The sequence below is a fragment of the Macrotis lagotis genome, chromosome 1 (genome assembly GCF_037893015.1).
Source record: "Macrotis lagotis isolate mMagLag1 chromosome 1, bilby.v1.9.chrom.fasta, whole genome shotgun sequence".
In the NCBI taxonomy this organism is placed as follows: Eukaryota; Metazoa; Chordata; class Mammalia; order Peramelemorphia; family Peramelidae; genus Macrotis; species Macrotis lagotis.
In genome coordinates, this window is record NC_133658.1 from 15896092 (window position 1) to 15921787 (window position 25696).

The 25696-nt window shown below is 36.1% G+C and overlaps 1 long non-coding RNA gene across 1 annotated transcript in view; it reads left to right on the forward strand.

Annotated features, from left to right (window-relative positions):
* The window catches only part of LOC141512719 (uncharacterized), a 91203-nt gene extending 77540 nt beyond the window's left edge, over nucleotides 1–13663 (forward strand). The window contains exon 4 of the long non-coding RNA XR_012475584.1: nucleotides 13601–13663. This is a non-coding gene — a long non-coding RNA (uncharacterized LOC141512719). The remainder of the gene's footprint in view (nucleotides 1–13600) is intronic.
* Nucleotides 13664–25696: the final 12033 nt, after the last annotated feature.

The window sequence follows — 25696 nt, forward strand, 5'->3', positions numbered from 1 at the left end:
GAGAGAGAGAGAGAGAGAGAGAGAGAAAGGGGGGGATTGGGGGGAAGAGAGATGCATGGAAATGGAATGGTTTCTTATATAAGTTGAAGGATTTCCAATTCCTGTATCTCTTCAAATGGAACCTGTATGATCATTTGTTAGATACACTATAATTGTACTAAATAGGCCAGACTAGTCAGGAAGGTGGAACAATGGATGGGACACAGGATCTAGAATTAGAAAGACTTGAATGACTTCAAATGTGGCTTCACATTTCCTAGTTTTGCAACCTAGGCAAATCCCATAGTGTTAATTTCGTCAACTGCAAAATGGAGATTAGAATAATACCTACATCACAGTTTGGTTGGAAGGATCAAATGAGTGTTTGCAAAGTGCTTAACATAGGTGACTAATATTTTTCCCCTTTCCCTATTTTCCTTAAGTTTCTTCTAAAAAGTTCCGATTCCGCTAATTCTATGATTCTGTCATTCTCACTTCAATTCTGGTATTTGTTTCATGGAATTACATTACCTCTCACCCAATTCTCATAGAGAATGTATAAATGATACAAGGATACTCTCAAACTCTCTCTTCAGAACCTTGGAATTCATTGTGCACCGACCTGGGAACACCCAGTATGGCATGCCCTCATCTAAGAGGGTGTTGTATTTTAAGAACAAGGCAGAATGGTAGCAGTTCAAATTCAATGTGCTAAGTTTAGAGAGCCCATCCCAGGTGGTCACATGGACCATTTGTGCCTGACTTGGTGTAGAGCATTCCAAGTTCATATTGCACTGATCAGACACACGGCAACTTGTTCTCTGACAAAGTGATGTTGCTTTCATTTTCTTCAATTATGAAGGACAAGAAACAAACCAAACAACCAAAATAGGGTGCAAGAGAGTAACCTTCATTTCTACCCTAGGTATCATTTTGTGTTTCCTAGCCTGTTTAGGGACATGTCTAGTAGAAAGAAAAAAGTTGAGAAACATATTCATTGACCTGAGGAATGATTTCTTCTGTGGATCATAGTATAACCTTCTTCTGTACTGAAATACAGCAACAGCCATAAGGGAAGTCCTCACATGGAAAGTCCTGCCTCCAAATCTGATCCCCACTCATCAAAGCTATTAGAATACAAATAAAGAGTTTCTGGACTTTCAGAAGAGTATAGTCCTAACTAGATTATAATAATATAACTAATGAATACAAATACTGCCTTAAGCTACTCTCTGGATTCCCTTCAGAGGCTCATAGCAAGGTTTGGTAGCCAAGTAATCTTTGTGAATGATTTAGGGATGGACTTCAAAAGTCCTTGTTTTGGACTTCTAATTCCAATAGGTCTCATTCCTGCTAAATTGTCATAGAAATACATTTCTATTTCTGTTCTATCTCCAATTATACTTGGCTCCCTTTGTTGTAAGAACATGTAACATTGACTGGGTAGTACACTGGTACTTGAGACAAAGAACCCAAAGTAACCAAGATTCTGAAATGTGCCAGCTTTTGGACACTGAAAATGTTACTTGATCATTGTGAATCTTAGTTACCTTTTCTAGGAAATAGAAATATTAATACTTTTTTTTCCCCTGCAAACACATATGATCCTTGTGGGAAAAAAAAAATTAACCTTAAAGTTAAATTAAAAAAAAAAAACACTAGACATGTCTCTGAATCAGTTTTTTTCCTTTAAAATTAAGCTTATTTTGATTGGGAACAGCTAAGGGGTACAGAGGATAGAGAGGGAGACCTAGAGTCAGGCAGATCTGAATTCAAATCCAGCCTCAGACAGTTGGGAATTATGCAATCCTGGGTAAATTCTTTAACCCTATTTGCTTCAGTTTCCTCATTTGTAAAGTGACCTAGAGAAGGAAATGGTAAATTTCTCCAATTTATTACCAAAAAAAAAAAAACCAAACAGCCTCAAAAGACTTATGGACTTGACTAAAGCAACAGAAAAAAAACAACATTAAGATTTTAATAAAATGGTCCATATGATTTTCTGATTATTCCAAGACATCTTACTTATAAACTATGTTAAAGATAAAAAAAAATTTAATTCAGATTAGTAATACTATGATGGCTGGAATTGAGAGAAGAGAGCTGGGTTCTAGTTTTGATTCTGCTATTACTTGTGTGATCTGGAAGAAGTAATGATTTCTGGGGGCCTCTTATTCTTTATCTGCAAACTGAACACAAGAGAATCAAATATTCAGAATTGAATGGAACCTTAGAAGACCTAGAAAGACATTAGAGTTAGGAATAATATGTTACTTGATTTTTGTCTTGAATCTATAGAATGCAAACAAAGTTTTCTAAGAATTTTGAAAAAGAATAATGTCTTGGCTGCTATCAGAATTATAATCACAGAATGTTTTATTTGGAAGAGACTTCAAAGTCACTGTGGCCAAGCCCTCATTTGACCAAAAACCTCATTTACAATAGAGATAACAAGTGACTATCTACCCTTTGCATCATGAATTCGATTGAAGTCTGAGATACACAACATCTCTTGCATTATTTTTATAGCTCTAGAATAAGTGATTTTTATGCATTTTGGTGATTTGAACCCATTGGACAGCCTGGTGAAATCTTTGGAGCTGTTCTAAGAAAATCATGCATTTTGAATGCAAAAAATACCTAGACTTACAAAATAAAACTAGTATATTGAACTACAATTATTTTAATTGATATGTTATTTTTCAAATATATGTTATCAAATTGTTTCAACATTCATCTGTAGCAAATGTATATTTTTAAGTTATAAAATTTCCTTCCACCCTCCCATCGCAAAACCCTGCCCTCAGCAACAGTCAGGTTAATATTGTACATATACATTTGTATTAAATATGTTTACAGATGAGTCATTTTAAATATAAGGAATTAGAATTAAGGGAAAGAAATATATAAGGGATATCTTTTTTTCAAAGTGAATAGAGGGGAGCCTAGGTAGTACAGTGGGTAGAGCCTCGGCCCTGGAGTCAGGAGTACCTGAGTTCAAATCCAGCCTCAGACACTTAATAATTACCTAGCTGTGTGGCTTTGGGCAAGCCGCTTAACCCCATTGTCTTGCAAATAAACGAATAAATAAATAAATGAATGAATAAGTAAGTAAATAAATAAATAAGTAAATAAGTAAATAAAAATAAATGAATGAATGAATGAATAAATGAATGGATAAATAAGTAAATTAATAAATAAGCAAGCAAACAAAGAAATACATAGATGATAGACAGATAAATAGATGAATGAATACATAAATGAATGAATAGATGGATAGATAGATAAATAAATGAATAATAAAATTTAATATAGAGTTTATTAGATTCTGAAGGGCTTTTTGTTTTGTTTTGTTTTTCTTTCTCTGGATGGGGAAATCTTTGTTCCTAGGAGATCTAATATGGTTATCCTAGCTTTGAACTACTGAGAGAAGCTGCTTCCATTAAGGCTGATCATCTCATAATGCTGTTGTTAATGTGTAGAATTTTCTTTTCCTTCTGCTCTCTTTGCTCAGCATCAGATCCTGCATTTCACTCCATACTTCTCTAGAGTCCAACCATTTATGGTTTCTTTTAGAAGAATAGTATTCTATAATATTCATATATCATAACTTATTTAGCCATTCTCCAATTGAAGGATATCCCCTCAATTTCTAATTATTTGCCAATACAAAAATAGTTGCTATGAATATTTTGCAACCTGTCTAGAATTTGTCAAAAGGTATGAACAGTTTTATTGCTCTTTGGGCACACTTCCATATTGTGCTCCAGAAGGTTTGAATCAGCTCACAATTCCACCAGCAATGCATTAAAGTCCCATTCCTCCCACAATCTTTCTATCATTGATCATTTGCCCTTTTTGTCATCTTAGCCATTCTGATAGGTGTGAGGTGATATCTCAGAGTTTTAATGTGCATTTCTCTAATCAATAATGATTTGGAGTCTTTTTTCATGTGATTATATATAGTTTTAATTTGAAAGCTGTCTATTCATATCCTTTGACCATTTATCATTTGGATAATGACTTGTAAATCTGATGCACTTCTCCATATATTTTAGAAATGAGACCTTTATCAGAACTCCTAGTTGTGAACATTGTTTCCCAGCTTTCTGTTTTCCTTCTAATTTTGGCAGCATTGATTTTATTAATGCAAAAACTTTTCAATTTAATGTAGCCAACATCATTCATGTTTTAATTTATATTGTACCCTTTTTCTTGTTTGGTCATAAATATCTCACCTTTCCACAGATCTGAGAGAGAGTATTTTGTATTCTATTCATTTATCGAGGGTGTCACCTTTGATGGTGAAATCCTGTACCCATTTTGACCTTCTTTTGCTAGAGGATGTGTGATGTGGCTCTATTCCTAGTGGTTTTTTTCATACTATTTTCCAGTTTTCCCAACAACTTTTGTCAAATAGTGAGTTCTTATCCTGGAAGTCTTTGGGTTTGTCCAACAGCAGATTGTCATTTACTGCAGTTTCTTTTGAACCTATCCTAATCCACTGATCCATTACTCTATTTCTTGGCCAGTACCAGGCAGTGCTGATGACGGCTGCTTTATACTATAGTTAGAGATCTGGTAGATCAATTCCCTTGCTGGTCCTGACCTTTTTCTGTTCTGGAATACAATTATTAAAAAGAAGAAAACAAGCTCAACCATCTCTAGTCTATCATCTCATAGAAAAAGTTCCAGGACGCCTCTCAGGAAAAAATATAAGGATCGCTTCCATGAGAAATTCATTTTATTTTAAGTTGGAGAAAACTGAAAAATCCTGCTCATGGATTTAAACTGGGATCAGCCAAGGGGAGAAGAAGCAGGGAAAGGGAGGAAGCATTTATTCTGTGCCAGCTAATGCACTAATCCTTTTGCAAATAGTATCACATGGGATCCTGAAAACAACCCTGAGAATTAGCTTCTATTACTTTACAAAAGAAGCTGAGACAGATAGAAATGAAGTGCCTGGTCTGAATCATGTATCTAGATTTGAACTCAAGTCTTCTTGATTCTCGATGTAGGGCTCTATCCACTATACATCCCAGCTGCCTCCATGAAGCCAGTATTTAACCAAAGTTCCCTTGAAGAGAATTGCTTTCCATAGAAGAGATGTCCTTCCTACTCATGAACTCTATATATAGCAATGACTCTTCCTTGGGGACATGGGTGAGAGTGTCTATAGGAATCTGGGACGTGGACTCTGCTCCTCTTCCGAGGATACACAAAACTTATTTCCTATTTTTGTGGGTACTCTTGCCCGCCTGGGGTTGGCTTCCCCATGTCTTCCCTGATAGGGCAGTGGAATATTTCAGTTTTAAGTGAACATCTCCCCTCTGTCAAATGCTGCTTGCCATGGTGGTCCGCATGTTGCTGCTATCACTCTCTGGAGATCAATTCTACCTCACTCCCTGCTTCTGGACTTCCATGTCTTTGTTCCCCATGATGTGAATGAGAGACACTACCTCAATGAACCACAACCAGAAATGGCCTATCTTCATCCCACCACTCAGGAACTTGGTCTTGGAGCTTTGGCCAGAATACTCTACTCAGATTTTAGCTGGGAACTTAGGGGCTCTAGGAAAAAAATCTCCTTCTGTGTCTACACTTTAGTTCTAAATAATCCAATTTCCAATAACTAATATTAATTCTTTTGCTAACTCCTTAGAAACAATGGTTCTAGAGAGCCACTTCAATTGTCCAAATACAGATTGCAAGAATCGCACTCCTTGACCATGCCAAAGTTCCCCTGGTTTTGTTCCTTTGCAAAGTAATTGATTCTGGGTTTTTGAGCATTTCTGCTTAATACTATCTACGCCTTAGTTGTAGTTCTGACTGACCAAACCAAGCATCCTCCTATAGTGTGGATTTCAAGTGCCATCTTGTGGCAAATCCAAAAAAAGGACAAATACTCTGTAATCCCACTTGGCAAGTCAAGAGACAAGAGCAGCTGTTTTTCACCTGGTTAAGTTTTCTGGCTAGCTGAGAGTGACATCTGTCCCAGATGGTTAGAGCCATAAAATACACCTGGAACAGTGTGCTTAGGGAACTTTGTGTCATATTTCTTTAATTCAAAATGGGATTCTGTGTGTGTATTGCCTGGGGGGCATCAAGCCATTTATCTCTCACTTTTCTTATCTGTAAAATTAAATAGGATAGGGAAATGGCTTATGAGCTCCATACTGGTGCTAGATCCATCTATAAACCTTGGATCTCATGACCAACTATTCACCGATGGACCACTAGTTAAGTCAAAGATCCAACACTTACCCTCATGTAGCCTTCATCAACTCAGACCTGGACTTTCCAACAGTCTCTTTCCAGTTTCTCCCTGCCTCAAGTCTCTCCCTGCTCCAATCCATTGGCCACTCAGCTGCCTAAGTGATCTTCCTAAAATGCACTGTTGCTCTCCGACTTGGTAACTTTTCGTGGCTCCTGATGACATTTAGGATCAGATGTAAGGGGTGGCTCGGTGGCGCAGTGGATAAAGCACCGGCCCTGGAGTCAGGAGTACCTGGGTTCAAATCTGGTCTCAGACACTTAACAATTACCTAGCTGTGTGGCCTTGGGCAAGCCATTTAACCTCACTTGCCTTGCAAAAAAAAAAAAAAGATCAAATGTAAAAGGCTCTGTTTGTGTTTTAACACCCTTCACAAGCTGGATCTTTCCCACTTATCCCCCAACGCCCTTAACTTTTCTTCAAACTAGTGATGTTGACTTCCTTGATCCTCCTCACATGACAGTCCCTCTCTAGACTCCATAGTTACCAGTGACTATCAAGCCTGTCTTTCCCATACATCTCTGACTCCTTCTTTCCTTGGCTTCTTTCAAAACTCAACTTGAATCACGTGTTCTCCAAGATTTCTGTTCCCCTTCTACTTGAGATTATTTCCCATTGTTCTTTGGTTGCTGTTTTTGCTCTTGTTTGTCCTTTGTTCTCAGAGAGGGCCATGTCATCAGGAAAGTGATGCCATGACATGAAAAAGAATTGGATTTACGTGGAAGAGAGCAGGGCAAAGGAACCAGGCTTACTTGCTCCTCCCTAGTCATCTCTGTTCAGAGGCAAAACAAAGTCTGGAGACGTCCAGATACTTTGAGAGACCTTGGTCTTTTAAGCAAAGGTCCTTAACAAAACTCAATTTTGACTGAGACCATGCCTCAGTGAATTTTTTTTAGTTAAAAAAAAAAGAATTGGGGGTAGCTTGGTTGCTCAGTGGATAGAGCACCAGCCCTGGAGTCAGGAGGACCTGAGTTCTCAGACACTTAATAATGACCTAGCTGTGTGGCCTTGGGCAAGCCACTTAACCCCATTTGCCTTGTACAAACCTTAAAAACAAAGAATCACTTTGATAGGGAAAGGTCCTCAGGGATTTTGGCAAAATTATTTGTCCCCTTATTTGTGTTGTCTTTTGTCACTTAAGACTTTTTAATTATGAAAAAATAGCTATTTATCTTATATATTAATAATCAATTATTGAATTAAGACCAGGATTTTTTAGAAGCCTATAGATTGGTCAGTCTCTGGAAAGTTTTGTTGATGGAAATGGGGTCTATGACTTCATGTTTCTGTAGGTATGTGTGTTCCAATTCATATATATATGTCGGCTAGAATAGTTAAAGGAGGACTGATTTCAGTTAAAGGATGTGGTCCATATTCTGACTCTGACACTTATTATGTGGCAAGTCATTTCAGTTCTCTAGGTATCCATTTCTTCAACTGAGAACAGAAGAGGATTGGATTAGGTGACCCCCATGGTCCTTTCATGCTCTGATGCCACAAATCTTGATTTATTTTGGCAGAGGTAGGCTCCATTTCTAGTCATTCTCATATGTGGTCTGACTCTTCATTCACTATCCAACAGTATCTCTCAACAAGAATGAGGCTCCAACCTGTGATTTCATTGGTTTAGGAACTTGCAAATAAGAATTACCTTATACTGAGACAAGTTGGTGACTTTCTCCAAAAATTATGGTTCTAGAAACAGCCTAGAGCTCAGAGTTGAAGGGACTTAGAACAGAGATCCAGAGAGGCAGTAACTCAGCCTGTACCTTACTGCATTGGAGGCTGATTCTTTAGTAACTAGACGACACTATCTTCCTGATTCTCCCATAATAGGATAGTTATTTTTATATTTCATATTCCTTACTTCCCTGCTAGATTCTTGTCTCCATAAAGACAGGGAGTGTGTCTCTGATTAGCTGGCTATTACCATGAATAGCTAGAGGTACTTATATACATTAGAGAATGAAAAAAAGTTGATTGGCCTGAAGATGGAAATGAATTTACCTTCTTTTGTATCAATAATTTTCCCACCAGTTTTTTTCTCTCCTTCATAAAAGTGGAGTACAGTTAAAAAAAAGAAAAAGAAAATTCTCTTTGAGTGAGCTTTCCAGTTGTTTGGATCTGAGATAAAAAGGAGTTAGCTGCTCACTGAGACAGGCAGAAATTAAACAGCTTGCCTGCAGACTAACCACTAGGCCATGACAGGATTAGAATATAGGGCTCAGGTCTTCTAGCCTGATGGATTCTCCTTAAGTACCCCAGAGCTTTCAGAAGGAATTATGGCAGAAAGCCATTTATAAAGGTAAACTCCAACTACTCAAGGGGAAACAAGTCTAAATGACACTGAAGCCCAGAGATTTGCAAACAGATGTCCTTTCTGCAACAAGACTGTAGCATTCCCTGGGGATTTTCACTGAGACGCCTGGGGCTGTAACGACCTAGCATGTCAATTCTCCATAGCTTATCCTAAATGGGTTCTTTCAATAGTAGGAAAGGGGAGAAAAGTAAGATGATTAAATGACATCACAATCTTCGACTAATATAGAATTAGAGATTAAGAATTAGAAATTCAAAATCTATCCACTCTTACCCTTTCATTTTACAAATAAGGAAACTGATGATTGTTGAGATACGAAAGGCCATGACTATTATTATTATTATTATTAAACTAGTTTGTTCTAAGTACTGTAACTCCTTTTAAAATAGTATCTCATTAGATCTTTCCAATTCTGAGAGGTAGGTACTATCATTATTCCAATCTTAAATTGGAGGAAACTGAGAAAGACAGAGGCTAAATGACTTGTCCAAGGACCTAGAGTTGGTACATGTTTGAAGCTAGAATTTATCTCCTGTATTCCTGACCCTATTCCCAGTGGTCTAGTCACTGTTTCACCAGCTAAGGTCATACAGGGAGTGAAAATTAATGGAAGGATCTGATAGATTCTCTGAATCACAGGGTCAGCATCCATGATTCGACAAGTCTAAGAATCAGAAATTTTTGATTAAGTCAGATTATCTAATGAGTGTCAGCTACAAGGTTGCCCCTAGAGTTGCTAGGTGGAGCAGGGGATAAATTGTCAGCCCTGGAGTCAGATTCAGCTTCCTGACTTCAAATCCAGTCTTAGATACATACTTGTTGGGTGACCCTGGAAAAGTCACTGAATCCTGGTTAACCTCAGTTTCTTCATCTATAAAATGAGCTGGAGAAGAAAGTGACAAACCAATCCAGAATTTTGATCACAAAAACACCAAATGAGGTTATGTAAAGTTAGACAACTCAACAACAATAATCCTCAAATCATGGATGAAGAAACTGAGGCAAACAAGAGTTAAATGACTTGTTGAGGGTCAATAATTTTCTGAGAGTAAAACTGAACAGGGTGCCTCCTTTCTCTAGGTTAGCATTCTATGCTTTGGAAAGTCTAACTTCCTTGAACAGCTGAATGTCTTTAGAATGTTTCACCATCTTATGTTCATTCGGAATTTAACTTATGCTGAATTGAGATAATGTGTGTCAATGGCCTTGCAAATTAGAAAAAAAAAACACTACATAAATGTCATTAGTCACTACATGATGAATTTGCTTAATTCAGCAGCAAAACAAAAAAATAATGTTGTTCAATGTCTTGAAGTCAAAGCTGTCACCCATCACAGTCTAGGTTGATAAGCTCTTACCCCCCACCCACAGCTCTGATATCTACCTGATCCTTGTATTCATGAGTTTTCTCAAGCTAAATCATCTGAAAATAATGCTACCTAACACCGATACTAGAAATGAACTCATCTTGCTAAACAATGCTTTTACCAAGTGGACTAAATTTATGAATTTATAATAAGAGAGAAAAGGTCTTTCCTCTACTCCCCTAGTTTCCCATGTAAGAATCAAAAATACCATACTTACTTATTAGTAGAAGTATATATTGCTAGATTTATTTATTTGTTTGTTTATTTGTTTATTTATTTATTTATTTTTAGGTTTTTGCAAGGCAATGGGGTTAAGTGGCTTGCCCAAGGCTACACAGTTAGGTAATTATTAAATTCCTCAGACCAGATTTGAACTCAAGTACTCCTGACTCCAGGGCAGGTGCTTTACCCACTGCACCACCCAGCCACCCCTGTTAGATTTATTGATGTTAAATATTCTTTTCTTTAGGTCATTAATTAGAAATTCCCTTAAGAATATCAATAATCTGCTTAGCTTGCTAAGAGACTTTGCAACTAAATTAGTTATTTTACTTTCTTTGACTAAGGTTTTTAGAACCTCAGGGCTTATCTCAGAAAATTAATGAAACCTGGTTAAAGGGATGATCACAATGGATTGAATTCTCTGCTCAATAGCAGATAATTCTCTTCATTGTATTTCCTTTATATCATGTCTGAAAAGCCTACTCTCTCCACCACCTTGCCTTGTAGAAATCTGAACTTTCTCCAAAGCACAGTATAGGAACAACAGCCCACACTGGACCTTTCTTGATCCCCTAAATTATTGGCATTCTTACTCTCTTTAAAACACTTTGTGTTAGGTTATATATATTTTTGACTTGTCTAAAAGGCAAGTAATAGAACAATGATATTAATGTTCAAATTGAAGACAGAGACCAGGAGTTGGAATCATGACCTGGCCATAAACTATCCATATACAAGTCACTTTGATTCTCTGAGTCTCATCTTCTTCTTCAGTAGAATGGATGGATTACACAAAGGAGCTGTAAGATTTACATCAGAAAAATGTATGATCCCAGACAGAAGAGATGTTTTCTTTTTTCTGACAAAATGTCCCCAGTGTCCTTTATATAATAGGCATCTAATGAAGCTTGATTAGTTGAAGTGAATTGATTCATTTAACAAAAACCTGATTCCTTCATTTTGTGTTCTTTCCCACATTAGAATGTGAGCATTCTGAGAGGAGGGCCATCATATATGTTTATTTACATCCACCACAATTAGTACAGTACTTTACATATAGCAATACTTGATATATTTTTCATATAGTCATTAATCCATCTCATTAGTGGTAGCACTCTTTTTTTTGATACAAGATAAAAAAAATATTGAATCTGTAGTCAGTCGTAGGTTGAATATGAATTCCACTGCTCACTACTTGTATGACCTTGGGCAAATCAATTTAACCTTTTTTCTATTACAGTTCCTCATCTGTTAAAATAAGGGGATGGGGCTAGAAGATATCTATGGTCCCATCCAACTCTAAAACCCATCAAACTCTCACTGCTTTTCATTGTTCTATGAAATAATTCTACTCATAATGTTCCACCATTATTCTTTATAAGGTTGGACAAATGAGGTTATATTCTAAATCACATTTGCCTTCAACTGTCAAATCATTCTTTCTGTCAAATTTTGCTCTATCAAATCAAATTGTCTGAATAAGAAGACCTCCACTAGAGTACAAGAAGTTGATGGGATATTGTGGAAAGAACTCTTTATCAGTTATTCATTGGACTACCCATTGTCTGTAAGCCCTGAAATCCATGAGATTCTAAGAAAAATCTACATAATTTCTTTTGATTTATAATGAACTAGAATTATATATTAGGAGATTTTTGTTTGTTTTTGCAAGGCAATGAGGTTAAGTGACTTGCCCAAGGCCACACAGCTAGGTAATTATTATTAATTGTCTGAGATCAGATTTGAACTCAGGTCCCACTAACTCGAGGGCCAATGCTTTATCCACTGCACCGACTAGTTGTCCCAATATTGGGACATTCTTTCCCTATAGCCATGCACTTTCTTAGGGTTGAAAAATGTCATCCCTGACATATTAGCTGCATAATGTCATCTCTGACACATCCCTGACTCAGAATTAAGTCATCCACCATGTGCACAATTGAGATAAGAGGAGTTTTAGGAGAGAGAATTTAGTCTAGTAAAAGCTTTCTTATAGAAAACTATTTGAAAGTTCCATTGTGAAAGGGTGTTTCATGAGAAGCATTTATTAAGGACCTGGAAATATAAGCAAATACAAAGAATGAAACGATATCTATTCATAATGAGTTCACATTCAAATCAGGAAGTAAACACACACACACATATACTATATACTATACATATATATATATATATATATGTACATACAATTTGGTCAAAATATACATGTGAGCTAATTCTAATATGTCCATATTAAACGGCTTGTAATATAGCAATCATGTATCTCTATATACATAAACACACATTTAAGTACAATGTGTGTGTGTCTGTGTATGTGAATGTGTGTGAGTGTGTGTATGTGTGTGTGTGTGTGTGTGTGTGTGCTAAATTCAAAATATTTTGGTTGAAAGGATACTAGCAGGTGGTTGGATTATGGAAAGGAGCTTATATCCAAAGTGTTTCTTTTTAAAAAAAGGAAAAATGCTCTATGAGACTGAGGAAAAGAATATATTCTAAATATGATAGGTGGCCGTGCCAAGACACAGAAATGGGAAATCAAGCGTTTGGAATAAAGAACCGGGAAGCAGTCCATTTTGCCTAGTTGCCAATCTGGATAGACAAGTAATATCCAATGACCCCAGATAGATTGATTGAGGCCAGACTATGCTAAACTCTAAAAGCTACACTGAGACATTTCTCCTCAATCCCAGGAGAAGAAGAAAAGCAACAGTGTTGGTTGAGTAAAGGAATCACCTGGTCATATGAGTGACTAAAGAAAATTACTTTATAGCAGTATATAGAAAAGAGGAATAGTGAGAAATGGATTGTTGTGGATCAGTTTGGAGGCTTTGCAGTCATGTAGTCAGGAGGTAATGAAACTCTTAACAAATGTGCCAGCTACAAAAGATTAGAAACTAAAGAGATGTGGTTAGGAATGGTCAGGTTCCAAAACTGATTGAGTTTGTGAGAGAAAGGTGAGTATAGAGTGCGGAGAATGCTGGTATAAACCTAGGAGACTGACAGTATAGTAAGTATTAGCTACAAATTTGATGACCATGCCTTCTTTCCCAGTCCCTGTGAGGCATCACCACACATACACACTTATCTTGCAGGACTCGGGCCAAACATCACTCTTGAAAGTTCTATTTTTGATTTCCATTTTCATCCCCAACAAAGTAGCTTGCATTTATTTGGATGCTCTTATGTGTATACAAGTTGTATTCCCTTCATTAAAATCTAAGCTCCTTGAGGGTTGGAAATACTTAACTTTTACTTTTATAGTCTCACTATGGAGTTTGGAATCTGGTATCTTAGTAGCAGATCTTAGTAGGTATTTAAAAAATGATTGTTTTCAGTGATTGGTAGCACCTTTTTCTAATTCTCTTTCCTTTGTTAATATTCTATACAACTCTCCAAATTATACTGCATTGACTTTGTTTTTTTTCTTTGTATCCCCAGTGTTCAAGACATTACTCACGCACAGAAGTTATTCAAAGAGTCTGGCATCTAGTAAGGTTTTAATAAGTGCTGATTGATTGAATGAATGCATTGAATACAGCTGCGTCACTTCTAAAAATGATAGTATATCTTCTATATTTGAGAATACAAACAAAAATAGTTCAGAAAGCAAATTAAAATAATAAGTGGAGGACAGAAAATGTGTGATTGTGATTTGAAGAAAAATATCTACAAAGAGGGAACTCTGGAATCTGTGAATGAGGAAACATTAACTTGAAAACTCCATTACTGAATCTGACCTTCTGTTGTAAGTAAAATAATGTATGGTATCCCTATTCTAGGGAAGAGAATCTTTCCCATGCTGCTATTCCTACTAAATGGGCACAATAGGCCCAGTGATGTTTGGGCAGAGTTGATTCCTAACTAAATAGGATGTCCAACTCAATCCCAGATGGAGGGAAATGTTCAAACACCATTTGACTTAAAAGATGGATATAATTCATCCAGACACATTCTTGGAATGCTTGCAGAAGCTGCCTGTTTCAATTACTGCTTGTTAAAGTTTGGGAAATGCAAATAAGTGTATATATTTTTCAGGATATAAACTCCTGAGTGTGGGAGTACAAAAAGTATAATTACCAGGATTTAGCACACGGCACTTGGTTTAGTTTGGAGAGAAGTGGAGTTTATCAAGAAAGCACTCTGCTGAGAGTAAGGAGAATTGGGCTGTTCTCTCATCTGCCCTTGATAATAGCTAGGATTTATAGAACATTTAAAATGTGCTTTACAAATGCTGTATCGTTTAATCCTTATAACACCCATGGAGGATTAGTGTTATTACTATTATTTCTTTTATACAGATGAGGAAGCTGAGGCAGAAAGAGGTTGGGTGACTGAGCCAGAATCACACACTTACTTCATGTCAGAGGCAGAATTTCATTTCAAGTCTTATGGACTGATGATCCTCTAGTCTATCCAGGGTGCCAGCCAGCTGACATCATATAATGATGAAACTTTGAACTGCTTACTCTCTTTTTCTGGACCTCAAGTCTTCCGCAAAATAAGGATAATAGTAGAGTGATTTAGGTTCAAAAAGACCTTAGTTCCAATCCACTCTCAAATAATTATTAGCTATGTGACTCTGGGCAAGATACAATATCTGTCAGCCTCAGTGTCCTCATCTAACACATGGATATATAAAAGCATCTACCTTTCAGGATTATTTTTAACAATTACAAATGTTCAACCAGTATATTAATATCTCTCATTAATGTGATAATCAGAGAAGACATTATTCCTTTAAAGTTTGTGAAGCATTTCTACAAATATCATCTCATTTGACTTCCTATCTCACCAATGCAATGTGGAGTGGTTATCCTCAATTAACACATGAAGAAATTGATGACCAAGGTAATCTTGTTGTAATGCATGCTGGGTCTTAGGACAGAATGATAAGATCTGGGAACTCTCCCTCTTACCAGAAGTTGGGAAGATTTTGAATTGGTCACTGACTGCCTTTCAAGTGGCTAGAAAAGTCACCTTTGTTATTCAATTTGGGGAATTCTTGGAAGGATGAAGCCCATCACATTTTGCTAGGGGAGATTAGGCCCGAACATCTAGGTGGAATGGGGAATCTGGGCCTCCTACAGTAATGAAGGTAAAAGGAGAATAATGTACAGAGATTATAGTCAGGACCTTTGGGAAGGAAGTCCTTCTAGTGGCACTTGCTCTGTCACATAGATTCTGGGAGACCTGATTCTTGGAGAAGGCAAGAAGAGAATCCTCCAATATCAAACAGTCCACCTGTTCTATAGCCTAGAAAAACAGTGGTTGCCCTCAGTGAAGTTGAAATTAGACACAATTTGTTGACCTCCAATGTGGTATACTTTAGAAATTCACAGCAAGAAATTAAAGTGGAAAAAATAATTCTTGTTATTCATGGCTCATTATTTTAACTTCAGATTTTGGGAAAGGGTAGTATATATAGAGAGACAGATAAAAAAGGTAGAGGAATATACACAAAAAGCCAAAGTAGAGATTAGGGAAGACTCTAATACCAAAGACCTACATTTTAGAGGCTTCATGAAAACATTTTTGCCTCCTAAGAGAGAAAAAACAAAAAGACATTTTATTATTTTAAAGAATTCATTTTATCCATTTGGTCTATCCATTTGGTTTTTAAAGGGAGAAAATAATTTTGTTTGACAATTATTTTAAACTTGAAATATGTATTGAAATATGGAAGAAATAAGGAAACTGAAGTCCAGCAGGATAAAATACATTTTTAAAGACTCCACACCTAAAAGAGAGCTTATCAAGGATTACAGGGATTCAATTGCTAGACTCTCTGATTCTCCCAGTCTGTTAGTGGGACATAGAGTTCAGAAGATTATATCCATCAGTGTTGGGCATGGGATCATAAAGACTAGACCCAACATCTACTAACTAATGCATTTAACTTGTGCCGGTCTCCTCAAACCTCAATAATATCCCAAATAAAAGGGGGCTATCAGTTAGTTAAACAACTACTATTCATTAAATACTCAATGTATGTTAAACTCTGAGAGTAAAAAGACAAAGCAGAAGTGGACCCTGATCTTTTGTCCTAATAAGAGAAGCAAAACCAGAATTTAAAAATATATGGCTATATATAAACATGTCAATATGTATAATTATTCATTTATATATGTTATATATGTATGAATATATAAATAATTCATACAAAATAGTACAAGATAATTTTGATAAGGAATGCCCAGTAGAAAAGGTTTTCTGCAAAAAGGAGGAATTAAGCTGATCTGGAAGGAAAAAAGGGTTTCTCAAAGGCAGATATTGGTAGAGAGTGCTTCCCAGACCTGGGGAAGAGCTATTGCAAAAGTGAGGAGATAAGACAAGGAATGGCATGACCCTGTAGGGTTATCATGAGGCTCAAATGAGGCAAAACTAAGTTCTTACATTTTGAAAACTCGAAGACTCATCTAATATTAAAATTGTTTTTATTATTCCATTCTCATGTTTATGTAATTTTCTTTCTTTTTTTTTATTTCGATTGGTCCTGTCTTATTTATGTAGGCTGAAGTCAGAGAGGAGCTTTTTTTCCCAAAGCAGATCCATAATCTGTTCTAGGATGTAGTCTTGGAGATTTTCCTGTGGGAATTAAGAGCAGAAGTGACTTGCCCAGAGCCAGGCTGCAATCCAACCTAAGGACTAGAATTCTAGTCTGAAAGAGACTAGCATCCTTGCCTACCAGTATGCGGCCTTTGCTGTTCTAGTAGCATCAGCAAGTAGCATAATACAAGCGTGTTGCTTTGGAAACCACGAAGCATTACATAATGGACACTAATCAATCAGTCAGCCAATAAATATTTATGAAGTGGCTTCTATGTGTGCTAAATTGTGATGTTACAAAGAAAGGCAAAAGGCATCCCCTGTTCTCTTGCAGAGTTTAATGAAGGAGATTGAATTTAAACAAGAGGATGAATAGGTTACAGATAAGAAAATTAGAAATATTGTAGAAAGAGAGCACTAAAATTAAGGTGGGGGGTAGGGAGAGGTCATCTAAGGCTTCTTCTAGAAGATGGGATTTTAAGAGGGCTATGAAGGAAGCCAGGAGGTGATGATGAGAAGGCAGAACATTGTAGAAGTGAACAGCATCCTGCAAAAATGCTTGAACTTGGGAGGTTAAGTGTCTTGTTCTTAAATCAGTTAAGTGGCCAGTCAACAGAGTGCAATGAATATAGTGGGTATGAATATAAGACTAGAAAAGTAAGAGGAGCTAGTCTTGAAGGACTTTGAATGATAAATGGGTCCTAGAAGTGATAGGGAATCACAGGAACCAACTGAGTCAGGAATGACATGGTTCAATCTGCACTTCAGGAATATCAAACTTGAATGGAAGATGGACTGGATGGGCGGGGATGGGCGGGGCTGATCTACCATCACCATGATTTTACAGATGAGAAAGTTAAATCACACAGAGATTAATTGCTGGCTTTAGCTCCTATCTTAGCAGAAGAGAAATCTGAATATAAAATATCTGATTCCAAATACAATGTTTTTTCCTTCTTTTCATATTACATCATAATCTGCTTGAAAGTTCCGTTTCACAATAGAGAAGGTAATAATTCCATTCAAATTTGTCATATATGTGCAATTATATAGATTGCATACAAAAATAATGTGTACATATTTAATGTTTATAAATAAACCAATCCATATATATATATATATATATATATATATATACATATATATATATATATATATATATATATACATATATATAGAATTACTAGTCCTCTAGCACAAATGTTTAAAAATCCCAGAGGTGAAATCACCCAGTTGTTTCCTTTTTATGATTTTCAGCAGGGGCGGCTAAGTGACACAATGGATAGAGCAGTGGCCCTGGAGTCAAGAGGACCTGAGTTCAAATCCAGGCTCAGACATTTAATAATTCCTAGTTGCATGACCTTGGGCAAGTCACCTAACCCCATTGCTTGCAAAAATAAAAAAAAATCTTCTAAAATTTAAATTCAAAAATTTATATTATAAAATTTTAAATTTCTTTTAAAATTAATACATCAATTAGTAAATCAAATAGCAGTGCCATGGTGTTTGATGAGTTATTGAAAATGCAAACATAAAGAAGCAATATATCTATCTGAATTCTTGGGAAAGAATCCATTGTTAACATGTGATTCTCAAACAAGATGTCAACATTAAGATAAACCGTCTGCTCTGTAGAACTGGTTGAACTGAGAATGATGATTGTGATATATACTGGAATTACAATTTTATAAACTATTTTAGGTGAAGATCATACTGATACCTTGTTGATAGAGTGGTAAAATTGGTTGAAACCTTCTGGAAATCACCTTGGAATAAAATATGAAAATTTATTATTCTGTTCTTGTGCTTTAATCTCACTATTTGATGCATGACTAGGATGTCAGATAGAATGATCCTATGTGTGCTAATATATTTCTAATATACGTTGTATGATAACTATAACTTGCAAAGTGAGTTTCCATTGATCTAAAAATAGTTGATCAGGGTGGCTAGGTGGCATAGGGCATAGAACACCAGCCTTGGAGTCAGGAGTAAATGAGTTCCAATTCAGCCTCAGATACTTCATAATTACCTAGACATGTGGCCTTGGACAAGCCACTTAACCCCATTTGCCTTGCAAAAACTTAAAAATAAATTGGTGATCAAATTATTCTATAACCACATCAAGGGACTGTGGGTAGTGATAATGGAGACATTGAAAGAAATGTCCAAATGCATGGGCTGATGACTAGTATAATATACCATAAGATACATAATTAATATAACATCATAAAACAACATAGCACAATACAATACATAAAATAAAATAAGTGTATCAACCAAAATAACACTGAAAAGTACCAAAATTCATTTTTTCACAGTAAAAAATAGCTTTTTTTCTAATTACATATAATGTTTTAACATTCTTTTTTTAAAGTTCTGAGTTCCAAATTCTGTCCCTAAGATGGAAAGAAATTTTCTACAGGTTATACATGTACACTCAAGCAAATTTATTCCCACATTCATTGCATTGTGAAAGAAAACAAATCCCCCCTCAAAGAAAATATTTTGAAAGTTTTTAAAAAATATATTTTTGTTCAGTATTCAGATATCATCAGTTTTTTCTCTGGAAGTAGATGAAACATTTTTCATCATGAGTCTTTCAGAATTATCTTAAAATTATCATATTACTGTAAAGAGCTAAATCATTCACACTTAATTATTATGCAATATTGCTGTTACTGTATACAATGTTCTCCTGGTTCTGTTCAGGTTACTTTGCATCAGTTCAATGTAAGTGTTTCTAGGTTTTGCTGAAGGCTTCCTTCTCTTCATTTCTTAGAAAAATAACATTATTCCATAGCAATCATATGCCACAAAGTGTTCAAACATTCCACAATTGATGGCCATCTGCTCAATTTCCAATTCTTTGCCACCACAGAAAGTTGTTATAAATATTAAAAATTTATACTTAAGAAGAACTTTGCCCAAGGCTTACCTAGCTCACTAGTTCTATTTCTGTACTCAAATATTAGATCCTGCCCATAAAAAAATGATTCAAACTAGATAAAGGGGAAAATTTTTCAAAGAGAAGACTCTGGGTTTGTTCTTCTAACATGTGCGTGTATCCACATCTTGATTCTAATTCACAAATTAGAGGTGAAAAAAAGTGGCAATAACCAAAATTCAAAAATTAAAATCATGTGTGAGCTCTTATTCCTGCATGTATTGGAATACAGACACATGGAGGAATGCACACGTATATACACTTTGCATATGTACGTGTGTGTGTGTGTGTGTGTGTGTGTGGTTAATGGTTAGTAATTAGGGGAGTGTTTAATACCATGAGTCCCTCAGAGTTGTCTTGGGTCACAGCATTGATTATCATCCTATAACATTGCTGTTATTTTGTATATTGTACATTTCCCATTGTATCTGCTCATGTAAGTTTTTTATTTAGAGCAACCTGTTTATCATTTCGTAAAACACACCACAATTTTTTCAGTCATTCCCCAGTCAATGGGCATCCCCTCAAACTCCAGTTCCTTGCTACCAGAAAAGTGATACTATGGATATCTTTATTTATATAGATCCTTTTCCTTCCTGTTTTTTTTTTCATCTCATCTGGAACATAGATCTAGCAGTGGCATTGCTGGGTCAAAGTGTAGGCATGGTTTTAAAACCCTTTGGACATAGTTCCAAATTGCTGTACAGAATCACTGACTCATTTCGCAACTCCAACAGTGTATTACTGTCTCATTTTTCCTACAGCTCCTCCAACATTTTCTATGATCTCTTTCTATCCTATTAGTCAATCCAGTAGACATAAGGTAGTACCTCAGAATTGTTCCAACCCACATTTCTCCTATCAATGATGAATTAAAAATAATTCAGTTAGATATCATTGATAACCTCATCTGAAAGCTGTCCATGTCTTTTGATCATTTATGAACTGGGGAGTGGCTTTTAATTTTTTATAAATTTGGCTTTGTTCTCTATGTTTGAGAAATGAAATACTTATTGGAAAAATTTGTTTCAATAATTTTCCCCACTGTTACTAATGCTAAATGCATTTCCCTCCATCCTATTGCCCCCACCCCCATTTATTTTATTCTCTCTCCTTTCACTCTGTCCCTCCTCAAAAATGTTTTGCATCTGACTTACCCCTCCCCTCTATTTCCTCTCCCTCCTCTTTCTTTCTCCCATTTCTTCCCCTCCTATTTTCCTCTAGAATAAGCTGAATTTCTATATCCAATTATTTCCATATGTTATTCCCTCTCTAAACCAATTTCAATGAAATTAAGATGCAATCACTCCCCTTTATCTCCTTCTCCTCCTTCCAATGCACTGCAAAGCTTCATTTTTCATATTTCATGTGAATTATCTTATTCCATTTTAGGTCCCCCTTTCCCTTTCTCCCAAATCAATCTTCTCACCTCAATTAACTCCATTTTAATGTATTATATTTACACATTCAACTCCCACCTGTGCCTTGTCTATATGTGTTCCTTCTAATTGCTCTAATAAACAAGAAAGTTCATGTTATCAGTATCATTTTCCATACAAGAATATAAGCAGTTCAATGTCATTAAGTTCCTTATGATTTGACTTCCCTGTTTATGTTTTTATACTTCACTTGAGTCTTATATTTGCAAATCGAATTATCTACTCATGGAAAAAAGAGACTTTCAGATTGTCTTTTTTGTTCACTTTTTGTTTCCTTTTTGTTCACTTTTGCTGGGTAGTTGATTCTTTGTTGTATTGAAAACTCTTTTGCCTTTAGAATATCACATTCCAAGCCCTATGTTGCCTTATTGTAGAAGTTGCTAAATCTGGAGCTATCCTGACTCTGACTCCATAATATTTAAATTGTTTTGTCTGACTGCTTACAGTATTTATCATTGACTTGTGAGTTCTGAAATTTGACTATAATATTCCTGACAGCTTTCATTTTGGGATCTCTTTCAGGAGGTGATCAGTGGATTCTTTTCAACTTCTATTTTACCCTGTGGTTCTAAGATATCAGGGCAGTTTGGATAATTTCTTTAAAAATGAAGTCTGGGATCTTGTTTTTTGGTCATGAATTTCAGGTAATCCAATTATTTAAAAATTAGCTCTTCTGTGATTGTTTTCTAATTGTTTTTCCCATGAAATATTTCACATTTTCTTCGTATCTTTCATTCTTTTGGTTTTGTTTTTATTGTTTTTTGATTTCTCACAAAATCATTAGCTTCCCTTTGCTCCATTCCATATTGTAAGAAATTATTTTCTTGATTCTGCCTTTTTGAAAATTAGATAAACATTTTATTTGTTTTCTAATTATATACAATGGTAGTTTCTACTTCTCATTTTTGGTAGGGTTTTAAATTATATAATCCCCCCCACCTTCCCTTCCTCCTCCTTCCTCCCCTAAAAGAAGGAAATCTGATAATCTTTACATTATTTCCATTTCCATGCATTGATCAAAATTGAATGTGTTGAGAGGGAAAAAACATCATTCCATGTTGTTGTTAGGGTGTATAATATTCTTGTTCTGCTGTTTTTAAAGATATTCTTCTCCTCATAGACTTTTTGGTCTTCTTTTTCTGTTTGATTCAGTTTGGCTTTTAAGATGTTATTTTCTTCAGTATTTTTTGTATCTTCATCACCAGGCTGCTCACTCAGTTTTCATGATATTCCCACACCCTTCTCATTTCTCTTCCAAATTTGTCCTCTAACTCCCTTATTTAATTTTCAAAGTTCTTTTTGAACTTTTCCATTGCCTGAGCTCAATTCATATTTTTCTTAGAGACTTTAGATGTTAAAGCTTTGACTTTGTTATCTCCTTTTGAGTGTATATTTGGATTTACCATATGACCACAGTAAATGTCTATGATCAGATTTTTTCCCCTTCTTTTACAAATTCCTTGACCCAATCTGTGATTTGATTTTTATTCTGCTTCCAATATAGAAGATGTACTGTCCCAAGCTTTTTTTTTTAATGGTCTCTTTTATTGATGAATTTAAACCTCAAACATGATCACATTAAAAAACCTGAACAGATATCTTTGTTCTTCATCAAATTTCAAAATGCTTTTTTCATTCAGGAGACTGTGGTTATCTCTTTTTTCCCTTCATTATGCCAGTCTTCATTTTGAATCAACCACTCTGGGAAGGTAAAGGCAAAGTATCATTCAACAAGACATTTGCTATTAATTCAAGTCTTCCTGTGGTGTTAGAAATTTTACATTTTAAAATCAGTATTTGAAAACAGAACCAATTTTAAAGCAAAACAATCCTTATATTGGCTTATTATAAATTTCTTTTATAAATAACTTCCCTTCTCCAAACTTTAGAAACTTTACTCAAAAAATAAACAAAAAACATAAAGCTGGAGGAATTAAAAAGTATCCATTCTTTACTCTTGTTAGTAGATTGTTCAATTTTGAGGACAGCTGCAGGGTCTTCTTGGTACAATCACCAGCCACCTTACCACCAGCTCCTTGTTGGCATATCAATTAGGTCTTCCCAATCACTTTTATCTTCTCCTTGGTAATGCCTGTACTCTGGCTTCAGCTCCCAGGTATTTTTGTGGGTCCCCTTAACATTGTAAATGCCTATTTTTCTCAAGATTTCCTTTAGGTATATCACAGGCTGCTTGGTGATATCCACTAAATCCTTAATGTTGTAATACTGATGTTTTTCAAAAGCTGAAAACAACATGTCCAAAACCTGTTGTTGATCAGCTTTAGCTCGCTTTCTATCTTCTTTCTTTTTCTTCTTGTATTCAATATTGTTTTGATGATTAGCCACTGGTTGGAAATTGGTTGTAACAGCTTTGTCCAGTTGTTGTGATAATCTTACAGGTTTTGAAGATTCTTCTATTTGTAACCTGGAGGCATTTTCTTGGGGAATCATGGGCCGGCTGCATTTGAAATGAACAAGTTTCCTGTCCCAAGCTTTTGAGGATTTTTGCAGCTGTTTTCAGAAATATTTCAGGAACTTGCAAATTTTCAATCCCTCCAAGGTCTTATGAGAAAGGTTTGGATTATTCTCCTTGCCTGTGCTCTGGTCTATGGGTGACAATAATCAATCCTTTCTTCTCCAGAACTGTGAGCCTTATCCCTGCTCTGCTACAGCACTAAACTCTGTTGTGCTTCTGCTTCCCTTCCTGGGCCGGGTAGCCCAGATGTTGAGCTACATCTGAGTATGGGCAAAGTAACAGAGTCCGACTGGGATGATAGGAACTAGTCCCCCATAAGCTCTTTCCAACTCCCTTACTGTCTATGATCCGGAAGCTCTGAAAGCAACTGCCATTGCTAATCAGTGGCTCCAGAGGCCTGTTCCTGGTGTGTTAGGGTCATATCTGGACTACTGAGACCTGCCTTGTGTTCCATTCTCACCACAATGGGGCAGAATTTTCCTGCTTACCTTCCAATTTTCCCTTGGCAATCTCTAGGCCGAGAGATCTGGGAAGCACCATGCTGCTATTGACCCAAGCATCCAGTTTCCTCTTTGTAGATGACTGGGGTTTGTTCATTCTTGTGTGATTCATCCTGTTCTGTGATTTTTCTCTCACCCCAGAGAAGCAGACCCTTCCTGCAGATCTCCCAAGTTGTGTTGGGCTGGAAAATTGTTTTGTAGTCTTTTTTGTGGGTTCTGCCACTCTAGAATTTGTTTAGAGAGACATTATTTAAAGGTATTTAGAGTGGTTTCTGGGAGATCTTGCCAAACTGACTCCATCCTCCAATTTGGGTTAATTTTAATTCTTGTTTGTATTCTTGGGTGAAAAATAGTGAAACACATTTGCTAAAGATGTGCACCCCTGATAGTATTCTTCATCACTGGTAGCAGAGGGGTGAGGATATCAAATTATACAGAATCGGTCATTAAATTTTAATTCCCCACTTACCAAAAGTCAAAGGCATTCTGCTTAGCACTACAGATAAAGGCTAAAACGAATTCCTATTCTCAAGGAATTTACAATCTGAAGGAGAAGAAAGCATACAAACAAATGTAAACAAAGTAAGTTAATATACAAGATAAATAGGAGTTATTTAACATAGGGAAGGCACCAGAATTAAGAGGGCTTGGGGAAGGCTTCCTGTAAACATGGGATTTAAGCTGGGACTTAAAGGAAGCCAGGGAGGTCATTAGTTATAATGGGAGAGGGATAATGGTCCATTCATGGAGACTGTCACAGAAAATATATATCTAGGAGGTCCATGTCATGGAACCAAAGAATAACTGTCAGAGAGTAAAGTAGAATAAAATTAGAAATTTAGGAGGGGGTCAGGTTATGAAAGGTTGTGAATGTCCACCGGACGATGTTGTATGAACTCCTATAGGCAGAAGAGAACCACTGAAATTTATCGAGTAGGAGGCATTCCATGACTGGACCCATACTTTGCAAAAATTACTTGAGTCACCAAATGGAGAATGAATCAGAGTGGAGAGAGACTTGAGGTAAGTCAATCCACAGCAGGCTATGGCAGTAATCCAAGTGGTGGCAATATCAAAGGGGAAAATAGGGTGAATAAAAGAAAAATTCAAAGCAGAAATCAACAGGCCTTAACAAGGCATTGAATGTGATGGATGAGAGATAGTGAGAAAGTCAAAGTAACTCCCAAAGAGTAAGCATGAAGCGCTGGGAGGATGATGGTGCCCTTTATAGTAATAGGGAAAGTATGAGGGAGGGAGGATTTGGGGGGAAGGATAATGAGTTCTGTTTTTAAAATATTGAGTTTGAGTCTATTGAACATCCAACTGCAAAGCAGCTGGACATACATGCTAGCTCTTTAGAGAAGTTGGGACAGAAAAAGTAGATTTGAGAACCATCAGCAAAAAAGATGGTAATTAAACCATGGGAACTAATAAGATCACTAAGTGAAGTACAGTATCTTTCCACACCACAGGAACTAGGGGCATGAATCCCCCTGTCATCTGGAAAACCCACATGAAATATTTCAGTCTTATGTCTCTTCCTACCAGTCTAAATTGTCTTTGTTTCTTTCATTCATAAACACTGTTTACAGTGTTTATCATAAAATTTATGTTAACTATTTGGTC